Source organism: Pectinophora gossypiella, chromosome Z, assembly GCF_024362695.1.
Source record: "Pectinophora gossypiella chromosome Z, ilPecGoss1.1, whole genome shotgun sequence".
In the NCBI taxonomy this organism is placed as follows: Eukaryota; Metazoa; Arthropoda; class Insecta; order Lepidoptera; family Gelechiidae; genus Pectinophora; species Pectinophora gossypiella.
In genome coordinates, this window is record NC_065433.1 from 6,785,242 (window position 1) to 6,802,579 (window position 17,338).

The 17,338-nt window shown below is 36.5% G+C and overlaps 1 protein-coding gene across 1 annotated transcript in view; it reads right to left on the minus strand.

Moving 5' to 3' along the window:
• The window catches only part of LOC126380775 (nostrin), a 60,263-nt gene extending 42,925 nt beyond the window's left edge, over window positions 1-17,338 (minus strand). The window contains exon 1 of the mRNA XM_050030375.1: window positions 17,170-17,338. The gene's annotated coding sequence lies outside the window, so the exon portion shown is untranslated. The remainder of the gene's footprint in view (window positions 1-17,169) is intronic.

The following is a 17,338-nucleotide window of genomic DNA, read 5'->3' on the forward strand; positions in this document are numbered from 1 at the left end:
AACATTTTATAAAATTCAAGTGGATATCTAGTCTTATTACTAGAGACGTTACATTTTAGGATTGATAACGAGCACGATTTACTTGAATACCTATTCCAATTACGATACTTAATTGGAGTCCTATCACTTTCTTGCAAAGCAATAAATTACATGTCGTTTCTATAATAGACCAAAAATACCTACAAAAACAAAAATTTTATAATTATGACAACTCATCACTACACTTATCTAAGAGCCACGCTCTTGTCGGTGTAGCATTCTCCGTGCTACTTTTTAGGGACAAATAGGGCAGTGGTTTCTCTCTTGCCTTCCGCCCCAAACAACTACTAAGTGGTAGTTATTATGACATAATTGATCATCACTGTTTACAAATAATTCGCAGGGCTCAGTGACTGAACTTTTGCTCTTTGATTGTACATGTCATATATAGCTCTCTTTGAAAATTGCAATACCATAGAGTTAAAAATAAAACAAAATTGTAAGGTGCATAGTAGGCATGAGCCTGCGCGAGACTAGCAGTGGACAAATATAGGCTGCTTATTGATTAAAAAAGCGTTTTTAAACTTTTTATTAAAATCTTTAATAAGTATACATTGAAGTAGTTCAATCAAACAAAATCTGGGCTTATCTGTTCCAGCTCCAGCCAGCCAACCCCGCGTGGTGTGAGACGGCAATAAAAGTGGGATGGCACAAATCTATTTTAAAGTAGCTTATTATAGATTTGCATCGGTTGATAGGACAAAGAAGCATTCTAAACGCGAGACGTCCTTCCTGTGCGTATAATTATTCTTATACGCTATTTACGCGATGCATATTCGTTGATAATCGCATACCTACCACCCGCACGACAGTCATTGTCGAGTAGTATAATAGAAGCCAGGCGTTTGAGATAGATTATTCACTGATGGATAGATATATAGACAAACGTGTGGAAGTGAGCATTTCTACTAATGCGATGTTAGAGAATGCATTAGGTAAATCTTTACGAAAAAACAGTCTGTTTCTTATAATTGAAAGTACTGTCCTGAATATAAACGCAGAAATGTTTATTTACTTGATAAAAACGTCCACATCTACTTTATACTCATTAACACTGAATACATTTAATTAGTTACTTAATCATTAGATAATACAGCAGAATATCCTTAATTCAGTTTCTTTCCGTTCTCTCTCGATTTCAAACTATGAATATGCAAAAGTCCAAAGTTGCGAGCGTATAAGAGATCTTTCTAAAATCCTAAGGAAAGGATAACCATCGTGAATGGTATAGTTCGGTGTCAGTGTTGGGTAATGTTACAGGCGGTTACGCAAACATTGCGCAACGGAGGCCAGTGGGACGAGCAATTGATTGTCACCCTCGTCCGCGTCAAATTACAGGTCGTCGCCTCACTCTAGTTAGTGATGCACCACTCTGTCACAGGTGGACAGACTCGACATACTTACTCGTACTTCCAAAGTCGTAAAATGATCCATATGAAAGTTCATATGAATTGCATAAAAAAGAATATATATTGCAAATAAACGCTGTGCAATGGGTTATAGAGTAAAATATAACCAAAACAATATGTTTGTTTACTCAAATAGATGTGGGGAACTGTCAAAATTTAAGAACACTCAACAGTAGCGACACCTGGTGGAAGAAATAGGCAGTTTTGTACCACATTTTGAAAATATTTTTATGCACAAGTATCTATTCTACTACTTAGTTAATTCTCATTTTATAAAGGCCTCTGTGACTGTGGTCATTGTTATTCGACCCACACGAGAAAAGACAATTACGTATTATTTTATTAATATAGGTACGTATCAAAAGAAATAATAAGGTCAGGTAACCAACCATCAAAACTAATAATTACTATGGAATTATATAGAAAAACGTGACAATACGTCTCACTTATTATTATACTTTTCTTTATTAAAATAAGTTCATAAATGAGAAAATAGAAAAGAAAACGATTTTTGTCACATTTAGTTATGTCTTTATTACTAAATAAAGATTTTCATAATTTATCTTTGACCTAGGAAAGTACCCAATTAAGTTGATTGTCAATGTCTAAATCCAAAGTACGTTGTAGCTGTGGTAGTAGTAAATATATGAATCATAAATAGATAGATATAATAAACATAAATAGAAATGAATAACATAATTATATTCTCTTTGCCTACATCAAAGCATAACCAGCAGATTTAAATCTCTCCCAACTCTAGGCAAACACTACTGTAGGTAGTAAATACGTCATTATGTTTGTGTAATATGGCCATAGTAGGAGCTGGAGTGCTACTAGGTCTGAGTAGGCCGCATTAGAACCGAGCTAACCTAGCCTACTTACAAACAAAGCTTGGTTTCTTCTAGCTACACCTGTTCAGTTTAAGTACGTATTTATTGTGTTCCGGTGTGTTATATACTTTATAAAGCGGGGCTTTCCAGGCTACGATCACCAAAAACAATCTATATAGCGTTGCACAGCTTTATCGTACATAATTATTACAAAATACAATGTAATGGCAAAAGCATTTTTATAATATATAAAAATAATTGTTGCTAAGTTATATCTACCTACTTATATCGCTTCTCTTTATTTTCATCAGAATCGTAACGGTGGAAGATGTAATTGTGCTTGGGTGTAATAAAAACGGCCATCATTTATACCGAAAAACAAAGATAAAAGAAGCATTATGTTTGTTATCCATGAAATTAGATGGTTAAACGAATCGTACAGCGCCATCTATATTGTTTTTGAGGAACTCACCCTGGTTAGTCTCTCATTATCTCGTCCGTATTTCTATCGGACTGGGCAGAGCGAAGTCATTAAGACAACCGAGAGTCGCCGCATAGTAATTCTTGATACGATAAAAATGTTATGTAGGTAAGTACTTATAGAATACATGTATATATTATATACGTATACGAAGTCAAATAGCATTTATATAAATTAATTAATTTAAAATAAGAATATGGATATCGCAAAAAAATGTGCGAAATGCCGATCGATCGGTTCTACCGACTGCGCAAGGGCATAGCGCGGTATGTGTGTACTAATTTACATATAGAGATATTGTGTTTCTCCGTACCATTTGCGTGTGCGGCGGTCCATGATCCTCACATCACATATCTGCTGACAAATGGAGCGTGTGCGCAGATGTACGGGCTGTCTTTCTTGTACTACTACAATTATATTACTTATAGTTATTTTCTTTGGCTGAATAAAATTTTAATAGCATGATAAGCTCTTACATACGGTTTGATTAAGTGAAACCTTAAAAGAGTTGTATATAATAAGTACTAGGTAAGCACAAGTGTAAGTACTAGGTCAGGTGATCTCTGTCTAATTGGGTCTTGAATTTATTCATTTAAATCAGTACCTACTTACTCATGTACGATAAGGTGTAAAAGTCCAGTTTCTTGCAAAGTAACAAATTAACTGGTTGCACTTAAGACCACGGTTACATGTCGTTTCTGTAATAGACCAAAAACACCTAAAAACATTAATTTTATAATTATGACAAGTAATGGTTCATAATTTCGCCACTGTTTACAATTACAAATTCGCTGGTGTGTGATTGAACTGGGGGGTTAAAATGGCCACATCGAAGCAATTCATCTCAAAAAGCAATATTGCTTTTTGACATTTCTTTGCATTGCGCACTTACTTTTTATGCGCCAATGTCAAATTGCAATATTGCTTTCTTAGATGAATTGCTTCGATGTGGCCATTTTAACCCCCCTGTAGCTCTTTGATTGTACCATTAATTAACAGATACTTAACATAAATATATTTACTTATAATAAATAACTGACCCGTGTTCTAAGAAACTCAATTCTTTTTTTTACAGAATACCATTAATTCAACTTCTAGAGGTCTGTTTTACAGATATCGATCTTATTCTATCGTATGGGTTATGAAGTGGATTACCAACCTCATCGACCGAGTGTCAGGGTTATTATTGAGCCGCCAAAGGGCCCTCAAGGACTACGTAATCACATCAGTATGTAGTAACCGGGACTAACGGCTAAACGTGCCTTCCGAAGCACGTGTCATCTAGCTTCCGGACAATCGGGTGATCAGCCTGCAATGTCCTAAGCAAACCAGAGCTCATGAAGCCATTTTTGTGATATGCCCCGGTTAGGACATATTGTTAATATCAATATGTGTGTTATGTTGTATAGTACATATCAATGTGTTATATTAAGGTTTTGTTACACAATGGTGCTAATTCCTGTAAATACCATCTAATTTTATTTTAAGTTATATCCGTCATTTTCATATCCGTCGAAAAGGAAAGGGACGGATGAGATCACAGCTCTTAATTTTAGGAAGAATGAGTAAATGAATGAATAACCGGGTCAAAAGGTACGTCGCTGGTATGCAATCCGTTTGACGTGCTATCTACTTAACTGTGTCGGGTTATTGACGGATGTAAAATATTTAGACGGTTGGTTTAGATTTGTGCTTAAAATTGACGTGTGTTCCATAAATTTTATGCTTATCGATTACCCGTCCCTTTCCTTTTCGGCGGATAAGAAAATGACAGATATAACTTAAAATAAAATTAGATGGTATTTACAGGAATTGGCACCAATAAAACAAGCAAAACTTTAGTCATTCGTATTATTCGTAAAATAAGTATGAGTAAAACAAAGGTGTTTTAAATTGTTTGAATAACAAGGGGAACATCTAGAACGGGTCAATGAAATTTGTTCAAGTGCCCTTTACTTAGCACACGCTGCCAGCAGGCACGCTGCTTTATTTGCACTATCTGCCATAGTTATCTACATTTTTAAAAACTACTGTAAGTACTTAAGAATTGGGTAGCTTCCTAGGTCAAAAATCATTTATGAAATTCTGTTTATTAAATAAAGACAGATCGAAGTGAAAAAAAAACGTTTTCTTTTTAATATTTATTTATTAACTTATTTATGAATTTTAATAAAGAAAAAATTAATCTTAAGTGCAACATTTGTCACGTTTTTCTATGACGTCACAGGTTGCTTTTTCATACAAATTCCATAGTACTTAAATGAAATGAAATGAAATATATTTATTGTGGATCATAGGTACAGTATAGGCGTTCATATCAATTATAAGTTGTTTCATCCGTTGTTGTTTGTTGTTGTTTTGTGTAATTTCGTGTTTTGACGTTTAGTAAAAAGTAACTTATTTGATTAGTTGGAAAATGTAATTATTTAATTTGTAATTGTTTATAATGAAGGCCTTTCCAGGCTACGTTCTCCAAAAAAAATATAGTCGGCGCTGTAGAGATTTGCGTTCGTTTTATCTTCTAATTAGAGGGAATAGAAAAGTGCGTCTTTTATCTTTGTTTTTGGGTATAAATGATGATCCTGGCACAAGACATCTTCCACCCATTATTATTCTGATCAAAATAAAAAGAAGCAATATAGGAAGCAACATAATTCTATACGCATCTGATACAAATATCACGCAATGCCTGTGCTGTACATTTTTGATTTGCGTTTGAACGATCTACTAAGTATTCAATGTACTTAAGTAGTATGTATATCAAATTGCCTAATGACTTACTTACATTTCGGATAACGAATCAGAAACAAAACCAAGGTTAGCGACAGGATTAAGAAACGGAAATTATATATAAAAAGTTTTATTCCACCTGCCTACACCACACACCGAATTTAAAATAATTACTTGAAATATCACTCAACTGCCTTGGATCGTCGCGAGTTGCGCCGGCGCGGCGCGTAGACACGGACGAGTTTCTTGATCAACAAGAGTAAAATATTCACAAAAAAAAGAGATACTCGTAACAGGGAATTAAATAAACTATAACGATCTCTGTAATGAAACAAATACGTCATTACAATAACGGTTTACTTTTTGTGCAGTTCTTTTTGTTCACAATGCAGTTTAATTGGTTTAAGCTGTGTCGTCTGAAAGCGCCATTTATTTTATGTACAACATACACGAGAATATTTTTATTTATTTTAACCCGACTGCCAAAGGAGATAACATGTTTTTCGGGTGTATGTATGTCTGTTTTATTTGTGGCTTCCTGTAGCCAAAACGTTTGATGGATTTTGATATATGAGGTATATTTAGATTCGTCTTGATCACGGGAGTGTCAAAGGATACATTTATCCCGAAATTCCAACGTGATATTGGTTGTGTCTGTTTACAATTATCGGTAACCTTCGGTAAACCCTCTGTTGGTCTCCGCCTGCGATATTTATAAATTATATTTATTTAGTTAGTATTTAGAATAGCTAGTGGGGTATATGAAAACGTTTATATATAGTTAAGTACTTTGATTACCATACAACAAGGCTGAAGAGAAACTGCATGAAATGGTGCTGTCAGTTGATTTGACAAGAAAAATTAATTAGTCATTCAATGCAAAGTCGACAGTATTATTTGCATAGCGATTATTTAATCGAACAATATTTTTTATTTCCATTGGCTGCCTACATTTCGGCCTTCTTCAAGTGGTTTCGTAATGGTATAATTATTGTAGGTTCCAAATGTGTACGTGATGGTGATCCCACGCGGCGGCGGCGATGCGCGGGCGCAGGCCGACTCCAGCGCATGTGGCTACCACAAATATCCCACAGAAACACAAGAAACGAGACGCTTCACACGTATTTTATTTATACAACTCCGCATTGTCATCACATCACACTTAATAGATTGTGGAATATAAAACTACTTACGTGCTTAAAAGAAAACGTGCGAAATATAAAATTGAGTAATTTATTTAATTAATTAAAACGAAAGTGAATGCATAAAATTGAGTAAGACTGAAATAAAAATCTCAATTAAGTACTACCTTATTCTTTAATTGTTCGTGGTCCTTTTATTGTCTTTTTTGCGTTTGCATAAAAGTTGTTTATTCTCTTTCAAGTAATAAAATAATTGAAATGTAACTGTTAATTGCTTACCTTTTTAGCTGGTTGTACATCGTTAAGTTAAACTGGTATTTTCACAATTATAAAATGGGATACATTATAAATGCGTGTGTATGGTAGTGTTGGTCGTTTGAGACGTTTGAACTGTATCTCCAAGGTGTTATCGTGACGGATCGAGTTTAGATATCGCGTGTAATCTGTCGGCGACAAGTGAACACAGGTTTATCTCGTGCGTCTTGATAATAAGTAGATCTCTTATTGCCATGTCACGTGGAAATGTCCACCAACGACATCATTCAAGCAACTCCGACAATATACTAAGGGACCTTCCCCACGACGCAACTCGATACAATGCATATCGCATAATATCGCAAGGATGTGCAAAAAATTCTGCTAGTTAAGTACCAGTGGACCATAATGTATATAGCCTATATTCGTCCCACTGCTGGGCACAGGCTCCTCCTAAATCAACCGGAGCGGGTATGGAGCATCCTCCATCACGCTGCTCCCGTTCGGATTGGTGTAAGCTTTTTGAACTAGTAGGCCGCGGGATGTAGTAATTAAAACACAATGTAACAAAAAATTGTCGTTAGACCATTTTTTGAAAACATCACTTTATTATTTCATACAAATATCATAAAACACGTATCACGATGTTTCGTAAGAAGTATAATCTATGGTGTCATTTACCCTATACCTATTCTCATCATAACTCGATAGAAATCGCCCGAATCTGAACCTCGCCTATTCTTGTGCTTGCAGTACACAGAGTCGGGAAGCCGGACAAGCGAACAGAGGCGCGGGACTTGAGTAAACATTTCGCTGATAAATTGTCTGGTGAATTCTTAATAGTCTGGTTTCAGGCAACTTCAAGCAAGTGGTGAAATAGGCCCTAAATGGCGTGGCGGGATTTTGTTTGCCGTTTCACACAAAATCCGGGTGTACAGGTTGTGAGAAGCTGCAGTAGTTTTAGGCGGATGAGACGTTCGTTAAAAGTTGACGATTCAAAGTGTAACTATGTTACCTACTGAATAAAGATATTTTTGAATTTGAATCCCGCGTCCATGTTCGATTCTCCCGTTCCCCGGCTCGGTGTACAGCAAGCATTAAACTTTATTCAATTTCCCCAGCCCTCCCCCCCCTGCTCTGCCGTTCCATCGATAGATGGAGATAGCAAGAGTACCTATCTGTTATCATTGCTATCACTAAACAAACACCTCAGCGTCTCTTCTCTCAAACAACGCACAGCATTGAAATAATTTCAACAACAATTCGTTTATCAGTAACATTTACGTTACTTTAGAAATTGCTACCTTAGCAATAAGGTCGCCTTCTCTGCCATTTGTTTCTCTGTAAGTTGGAAGTATGTTCTGTTGGTGAATTAACTTAGTATTATAGTACTTACTTGTACTTATTGTATTGTAAAAAAAAGCACCCCCATTACTTTATCTTCATTAGAACGTAAAAACAATTTAAAAACGAGGCGTGATGTGATTATACACGTTTTTAACAAAATCAATACTGTCGCGTTATATTTTAGTCTTCTTCTTCTATCGTGTTGGTTGTGAGGTGGATTACCAACCCCATCAACCCTGGTATCAGGGTTATTATTGCGCCGCCATAGACCCCTGACATGCTCATGTACTTAACGACTACGTACTTACACCAGTAAGTAAGTAGTAACCGGGACCAACGGCTTAACGTGCTTCGAAGCACGGATCATCTTAGTTTTGTACAATCAGGTCGTCGTATACTCAGTGAAAATTTCATAAGCACCTTTTTGAAAATTTACATTCTGATGTAATTTTTGTTACCAGAACCTTGCGACAGTCACGCTAAGTTCCAATCCAGGTAGTAAAAATATGTAGTCACATTTTTTATCGAGGTTTAATAGCAGAAAATTACCTCGGGATGTGATGTTTAAAAAAGACGTTTAGGGGAGTTTCACTAAGTAGGTACTTACGGCGATAATAATTATGCAACAACTATTTAAATGTTGGCACAGATCAGAAATAAATTGATAAATGTTTAAAAGTAAATGCAGAAAAGTAATTAGAGCGCAGTAAATGAGTATAATCTGTGGTGTTGTAAGTACATCAGCTGACCGCGGCCCCGATCCCACCACACTGGTCTAATGCCGGTGCGACGTTACTTTTGCATGCCCCACTTTTCCAAATGCTCACTTACTATAAATAATACCACGCTTTAAATACTTCAAACATGCTTGCTCTGAGTTTGAATGTTTGAATCATAGATGATGATGATCACGTGTTTACCAGGATTTGTGTCCGGTTAATGGAAATAGGCTCGCCCCCTATAACATGGGATTTAAACATGCTGGCGAAGAGTGGGTTACACTTTTGCCTACACCTTCGAGTATATTAAGCTAATCTATGTTAATTTGTAATATATAAAACTCAGTAAAACGGCATTTGCATTTTTTATCAATCATAATATTTTGATATGACATAAGACCATAAGTAAAACATAGATATACCCACAGGTCTCCCCCCTAAATCTTATCATCATCAGCCCATTAACGTCCCCACTGCTGGGGCACGGGCCTTCCCTATGGATGGATAGGGAGATCAGGCCTTAAACCATCACGCGGGCCCATTGCGGATTGCTGGTTATTAACGACTGCTAATGCAGCCGGGACCAACGGCTTAACGTGCCTTCCGAAGCACGGAGGAGCTCGAGATGAAAACTTTTGTTTTTGTGGTCACCCATCCTATGACCGGCCTTTGCGAAAGTTGCTTAACTTCGACAATCGCAGACCGAGCGCGTTTACCGCTGCGCCACCGAGCTCCTCAAATCTTATAGTTAGCTACTATTCGTTGGTTGGTTGGTTGTTACTGCGGTCTGCAGCATTTGGTCAACGTGCCTCTTGCATGGTCAACGTGCCTCTCCATCATCTGTAAGTGGACAGAACTGTGGAGATTGATTGGGCAAATTACTGCGAAGGCTGATATCCGCACATGGAAATGATCGTGGATTGGTTATATCCTTAGAAGAGGCTTGGTGTGCGCGTGGAAAACGCAAAAGGGCATGCCCCAAAAAGACCTGGCGTCGTTTCATAGAGACCTAAAAACTCTTGGCAAGTCTTGCGTGGGAGCAAGCTACAGAAGCTGTAAAAGATCGCGAGAAGTGGAAATCTGTTCTTCGAGTCCTAAAAAGGAAGGTGATGTTTGTAAGTTTTTTTTTAAGTTTCACATGTTGTTATACTATTCTACTATCTAATTTTAAGTAAGTATTTGTCTGTTTGTTACCTGCTCAAGCTAAAAGGGCTGAACCGATTAGGATGAAATTTGTTACGGAGATGGTTTGAGGCCCAAGGAAGGCAGTAGGGCAGGGCAGGGCAGTTTTTTATATTTCGGAAGTCACGTAAGAGTATAAAAAGGGCGCCTTTTGTTTATTTTTATTTACAAGTACATTTTTTTATTTAATACAGTACATCACAAACTTAAAAAGTTTTACCGTGGATGGATAAAATACGTGCGTTACTATTGAAATCGGATAATTAGTTTATAATAAAGTACAGTTATGAGCAATATAATGTACCCACTTTAGGACTCTATCGCACTAACATATTTGACATTTAGTGAGACTTACAGTTCAATTTGTCAAAAAAGTTAATGTGACATGGTACCAAAGTGTATACATATTAATGCTCGTGACCGTACGCAATATTAAGTACTTACACCTTATAGGAATATTACTTAATTTGTTCTGTGGTTATACTTAGATTATAATGATATAGTTTTATATATAAACATTACATCTAAGCATGGGTCTTTTTGGCGGGAACGTGAACGACATTATTGCTTTCTTCATTTAGATTATTCCTAAATAATTAATACGAAGTGGTGTTTTGTGGTCGCATTAAAATAGTCGGAAAACATTTGCGATAGTGTTATTATATCGGAATATTCAATAAACAAAGTGTACCTATCTATTTTCGCTTCGTACCGAGAAGTCGCTTCATAACTCGAAAGTTTATGCGGACTATTGGGTTAATTCGTATGGGATTCAGAGTAGGACTCTGCTCCGAGGGTGAGGGAAATACAATATAAAAATAATTGTTGATATAAGTAACTGATATTTCAATCACATTATGTAGGTACTTACCTTTAAAATTATGTTGCTACTGTATTGCTTCTCTTTATTTTGATCAGAATAATAAGTGGCAGACGTAATTGTGCCTGGGTGTAATAAAAAAAGGGTCATCATTTATACCCAAAACCGAAGATAAATGATGCATGTCTGTCCATGAAATTAGAAGGTTAAACGAAGGAAAATCTTTACAGCGCCACCTATATTGTTTTTGAGTCTCTCCTTGTTATGGATGATCCCTTATCATCGTAAGGTTCATCATATCTTAGGACTTCGTATCAACACAGTGGTTGCAAATTGTCTTTAATTTCTAGTGGTTCTGCCTACCCCATCAGGTATTACGGGCGTGAGTTTATGTGTAAGTATGTTTGTATTTAAACTAAAATACTTTTGTAACTTGTGTGGGACAGGAGTCAAGAATTCTACCTGCCAATTAAGCGTTTATAATAGCGACAGGTTTCTATCATAATATTGGCAACAGGTTTTACTTAAAGACAATTGCTATGTAACTACTAGTAGCGGGATACATTGTGTATGTTTAAGAGTTATTTACATAGAAACCGCCTGCAATTATCGTCTTTACGTAACGTAACGACTGCAAATTGTTTTGTTCTGGTGGAACACAGCCAACACTGCGCAGACAGCCTTGCCAGGGGTGCACCCAGGGGCATGGGCGGGTCGAGGGGGGGTCACTGCAAGTTTGTTTAATTCTCTACGCAGATGGGTTGTCTGCGATCTGGTGAATCCCTGACATAAAAGCTACATCCATTCTGGACACCGGGCTTGGGACAGACTGGGTGTTAATCAATAGTCATCACGCATCATACATTAAGAAAATACACACATACTTACGCCCGTAATCGATAAGGTCAATATTTTTAAGTACCTAGGTAATCAAACTTTTTAGATGCACGACGGTGCCTCCCAACACAAGCTATTATATGCTTAAAGGGAGACATCGGTATCCTGTCTAATATTATGAAACCTTTTAAAGAAAAGAAACATATTTTATTTTTTTTATTTTATTTTTAGATGATTGCTTCAATGTGGTCTTAGGACCTGCCCACGCGGCAAAGGAAGTATATCGAGGGTTTTAGCCAATAGCCGTACAACGTCTATCCACGTAGATAACATTCGCTGCGTCTATTGGACGAAACTATCGATATAATTCGCACCGTGCGAAGCGTGATTCCCGTGAACATAACTCGCAGTCAGTTTTGATACGAAGAACTAAGATGGATGGACGCGGCTTGTAACACACAACATATTTTTTCTTTCTTTTTCAATTAGACTTTTATTCATAAATGAAATATTTTAAACCTTACGAGGTTAGGGCTAAATATCATGAATTTAAAACACGTCAACGCGTGAACACTCCATTCATTCCATACTACATATTTACTATTATAAGTATAGCAGCTCTGAATCCGACTCTGATTGTTTCGTCTAGTGGAATGAGCATGCCCCAAACACATCGTGATGTGTGGAATGTCTGATCCAGTTGCTATGACTACTATGCCAATGTTTCCGACTGCTATCACTCTTTTCACTTTTACATTAGCTCCATAACGTCTTTAGTCTACTGAGTTCAGTACAGCCCCAACCCATAGGAAAAATCTTTAAAAAAATCGAAACCACGAAATTATATTATTCGTAAGAATGATTATGATTTATGATCTCATTTATGATGTTGATTGTGGGTATTATTTTAGTTCTGAATTGTAATGTTCCAAATTCAAAATTATAAGTTTGAACTCGTGCTTTATTGAAAGAAAATTCGGAAGTGTATCGATTATTTTGATTATAGTTTATGTAGTTGTTAGGAATGCTATTTAAATACGCAAAGCTACAATTTAGATAATTATACAAGGTGTTTGTTTAACAATTGTTCTTCAGAATAATATAGAGATAAGAACTACGTCGGAACTCCCATAAAGGTACCTACCTACTCTGATGTAGGTAGGTATTATATCTCCCAAATAAACTTGTTCTCCAACTACTCAGACTGTCTCAAACACGCGTACCGTAGTATATTTATTAGTCATTGTACAATCCATTATTTAGTTTATGCTTTTATTTTTTTGTTGCCATTTTCCTCCGTTACAACCTTCACACAGCCTGAACATTGTTTTAAATAACGTCCGCTTATACATATAGTGGCCCCGATTCCTGCAAACACCGCCTAATTTTATTTTAAGTTATATCCGTCATTTTCATATCCGTCGAAAAGGAAAGGGACGGATGATTCACAGCTCTTAATTTTAGGAAGAATGAGTAAATGAATGTGTCGGGTTATTGACTGATGTAAAATTTTTAGACGGTTGGTTTAGATTTGTGCTTAAAAATAAAATAAAATTTTTAACAAAAAAAAACCGACTTCAAACGCAAAACTAAAAAGCAATAAATAAATTTACTTCGCACAAAGTAATTAGTACGTATTTTCAATTAGTTAATTATTTTATAAATCTGAAGCCGGTGCCAAGGAAATGCTACAACGAAGTACCGATTCATATATTTTTCAATACTGATTGTTTTGTAATTTTTTTGTTTGACATTGTTTTGTAATTGCTTTGATATAGGTATTAAACAATATTGTGTGTACATAGTAATTTGATATTGTAGTAGGGTTGTTGTAGCATTTACTTGGCACCGACTTCAGAATTATAAAATAATTAACTAATTGAAAATACGTACTAATTACTTTGTGCGAAGTAAATTTATTTATTGCTTTTTAGTTTTGCGTTTGAAGTCGGTTTTTTTTTGTTAAAAATTTTATTTTATTTTACGATTTTAAGTGATGGTTAGACCGAGCAAGGATGCAGACAGACAGATTTTCTGATTTATATTCATATATAATAATATAATATATTATTAGTAGTGATCACAATTATTATTGATGAACATGTTTACACACACACACACTCACACACGCGCTAACGCACACGAGCACACGCGCACGTACACACGCACACACACAGACACACGCACACACACACACACACACACACACGCGCGCACACACACGCACACACACACACATGTGTATGTGTACATACACACATGTGGTTGTCAGTGGAAGCTGCTATCATACACACTCACGCATACATATAGATACAGTAGATTTCGCGTGGTTCGCTTGCTGCTAAAGCAGCTCGCGTGTTCTGTTTATTCGAAACTGTCCCTCTTCGTATGGCGGCCATCTTGTTTTTCCGCCACTTTGTTCTTTTTCACCGGCGACAGAATTTGACCAAGATTAAAATGGGTGTCGTGGAAACAAACAAAATCCAGGTGCAATAGGTTTGCCAGGCCGTAGGATGTCTCCCTGATTGGGAGCAGTTTTCAAAGATGACGTTCCGATCACACGCCTATACATCATTTTTACCCCCAAGACATTTTCTGGAAAAACAAAATTTTGTATGGCGGCCATCTTGTTTTTTCGCCATTTTGTATTTTTTTCACCGGCCATTAAATTCGACCAAGATTTAAATAGGTTTCGTGAAAGAAAAATTGGTTCAGGTGTGATAGTTTCGCCAGGCCGTAGGGTGTCACCCTGATGCGGAGCAGTTTTCGAAAATCGGGAAGTATTTCCATACTTAACATGACGATCCGACCACAACCCCGATATATATTTTATATCCCGAGACATTTTCTGAAAAAACAAAATTGTGTATGGCGGCCATCTTGTTTTTCCGCCATTTTGTTTTTTTTTTACGCGCTATGGAATTTGACCAAGATTTAAATAAGTGCTCTGAAAGAAATATTGGTTCACGTGCGATAGTTTTGCCAGGCCGTAGAGTATCTCTCTGATGCGGAGCAGTTTTTGGTGATCAGAAAGTATTTCCGTACTCTACATGACGTTTTGAGTAAGCGCCCCATACATTATTTTTACCCAAACGGGCTTCTTCCAAAATCGACAAAATTTTGTATGGCGGCCATCTTTTTTTTCCGCCATTTTGTTTTTTTGCACCGGCGATTGGATTTGATCAAGATTTAAATACGTTTCGTGAAAGAAAAATTGCTCCAGGTTGTATAGTTTTGCCAGGCCATAGGGTATCTCCCTGATGCTGACCAGTTTTCGAAGGCCGGGAAGTTTTCCCGAAGCCTAAAGATCGATCCGATCAATATGACTTTACAAACGCACTAGTCGCTCCTACGATTTTTGAAAATTCCCCTCGATTTCTCTGGTCTTCCATCATCAGATCCTGACTTCCTTGACATGGGACCCCCTTGGGTATATCTCCTTTCAAACAAAAAAAGAATTATCAAAATCGGTTCATATACGACGAAGATATGCCCGAACAAACATAAAAAAAAAAAAAAAAAAAAAAAATATACGGTCGAATTGAGAACCTCCTCCTTTTTTGAAGTCGGTAAAAATTGACGTGTGTTCCATAAATTTTATGCTTGTCAATTACCCGTCCCTTTCCTTTTCGGCGGATAAGAAAATGACAGATATAACTTAAAATAAAATTAGATGGTATTTACAGGAATTAGCACCAATGTCTATTTATTCTCATGACTGTACCCTGTCTCTTTTGAAACGAAAATAATAATAACTACCTAATAGTAGCGCTTGTATTTGGACACCAAGTTTCGTATTGGCTGGCTGGCTTATCTCATTAAACATACCTACCTACAAAAAAACATACCTGGTTTCCCAAGATGGCATTGCCTAGTTTGGGGACCCCTGTACAACTCCTTCAATCTATCTTTTTTTCCTAGCAAATGCCTATTCACTCTAGCCTTGGCTGTCAGATTATTTATAACTAGTCGAAAAAACAGACGAAGGCAGACAGTTCCAGTCGTTTACTGTTTGCATCAAAAAGGAAGAGGCAAAACATTTAGTGCGGATTGGTGGTGTATCCACAACATTTGATATACCTGTCGACGTCTAGTTGTACTATCTAGAATGTAAGACACATTTAAAATTGTTTTAAGTAAACATTTTTGTATTTCTTTTATTTTGTGGAATAAAGTTTATAATATTATTATACATAAACTCACGCCTGTTTCCCGTCGTGTTAAACAGAAAATTCTATTTCGATCCACACATGACACACTTCTAAAACCTAACCTAACTTTAACTAAAAGGGGATAAAAATACTGTTGAAAAGGGAGGTTCAGACGCAATGATGTGATATCGAGTCTCATCCCATTAAGGAATATATAAGTAAAGATAGATAATTATGCGTTAATGATAGCGCAATTAAAATGCTTATAACAGTATGCCAACAACGAAAGTGGCTAATAAACGAATTGCAACAAATTACGCTGTTTTGTCAGCTATAGGTAGTGTACTGTATACTGTACACCTTCAAGGATACCTTTCAGGGTTGCCACACACGAATCTATTTCAAAATTCCCCATGTCAATTTTAATATCCTTCAATATAAAAATGGCAGGATGAAAAATTGGTTGAAACAACGAAAAAAAACATGGGGAAAAAATCCCCATTGTTTTCCCAATCGTTCTTGTTTCTCCAAAACTTCTCTAACAAGATATTTTTCCCCAAAGTTGCGAAAAACACCCCCTATGTGGCAACCATGTTACCTTTATACGTACGGCGCATCACCTGCGTATTGCATATACGTTATACCTGTATCATGTGTTTACATACTGTAGGTATTTCAGACTATTATTCGCAAGTATACAGTGTGTCATCAATTGTACTGCTATGAACAGAAAAACCAGTCACTCATGGTGTTTTGTTCAGTGGGGCTGTAATAATGAAGCGAGTTAAGCGGCGCTTACGTCACACTCATCAACCATTAGCCGAACCATTCATCCACCTGTCTGTCTGTCTCTCTGTAATATTTCCTCATAAAATAAATAAGTAAGTAAGTAGGTATAATGTCATCTGACCGATGGCTTGCATATGACTCAATTTCAATAATTTGCAAAAGGTTTGCGCTTATTCATCGAACATTTTTCCTTTTATAAAAACGAAAATGTTTTGGTAGGTAGGTATCTATCACTAATTAGTGTTATCCTGTTTCGTTATAAGTAATTAGATTTAGGATTGCTTTAGTTTTTATACGAAATAACATTTATATTGAAAGACAGAATACTCCCAACTCAATAGTTGTAAGTAAAACTCAATTTCATTAATTACATCACGTAACAACAAAACAAACTACAGTCAATTAGATGCGTAAAGAAAATAACTAGGAAACACTTACCGGATCCGTGTCTTTACTTTTACACTGCTAGATAAGCAGAATTAATTCCACGAGTAAGTTGTCCACAGGTGATAAACTAGATTTATTTCACTTGGTTTTCTAGCGGGGAAAACTTAGGAATTGTCGTGTGTGGTGGGGGTTACGCGCATACGTCCATACGCGGTGGCGG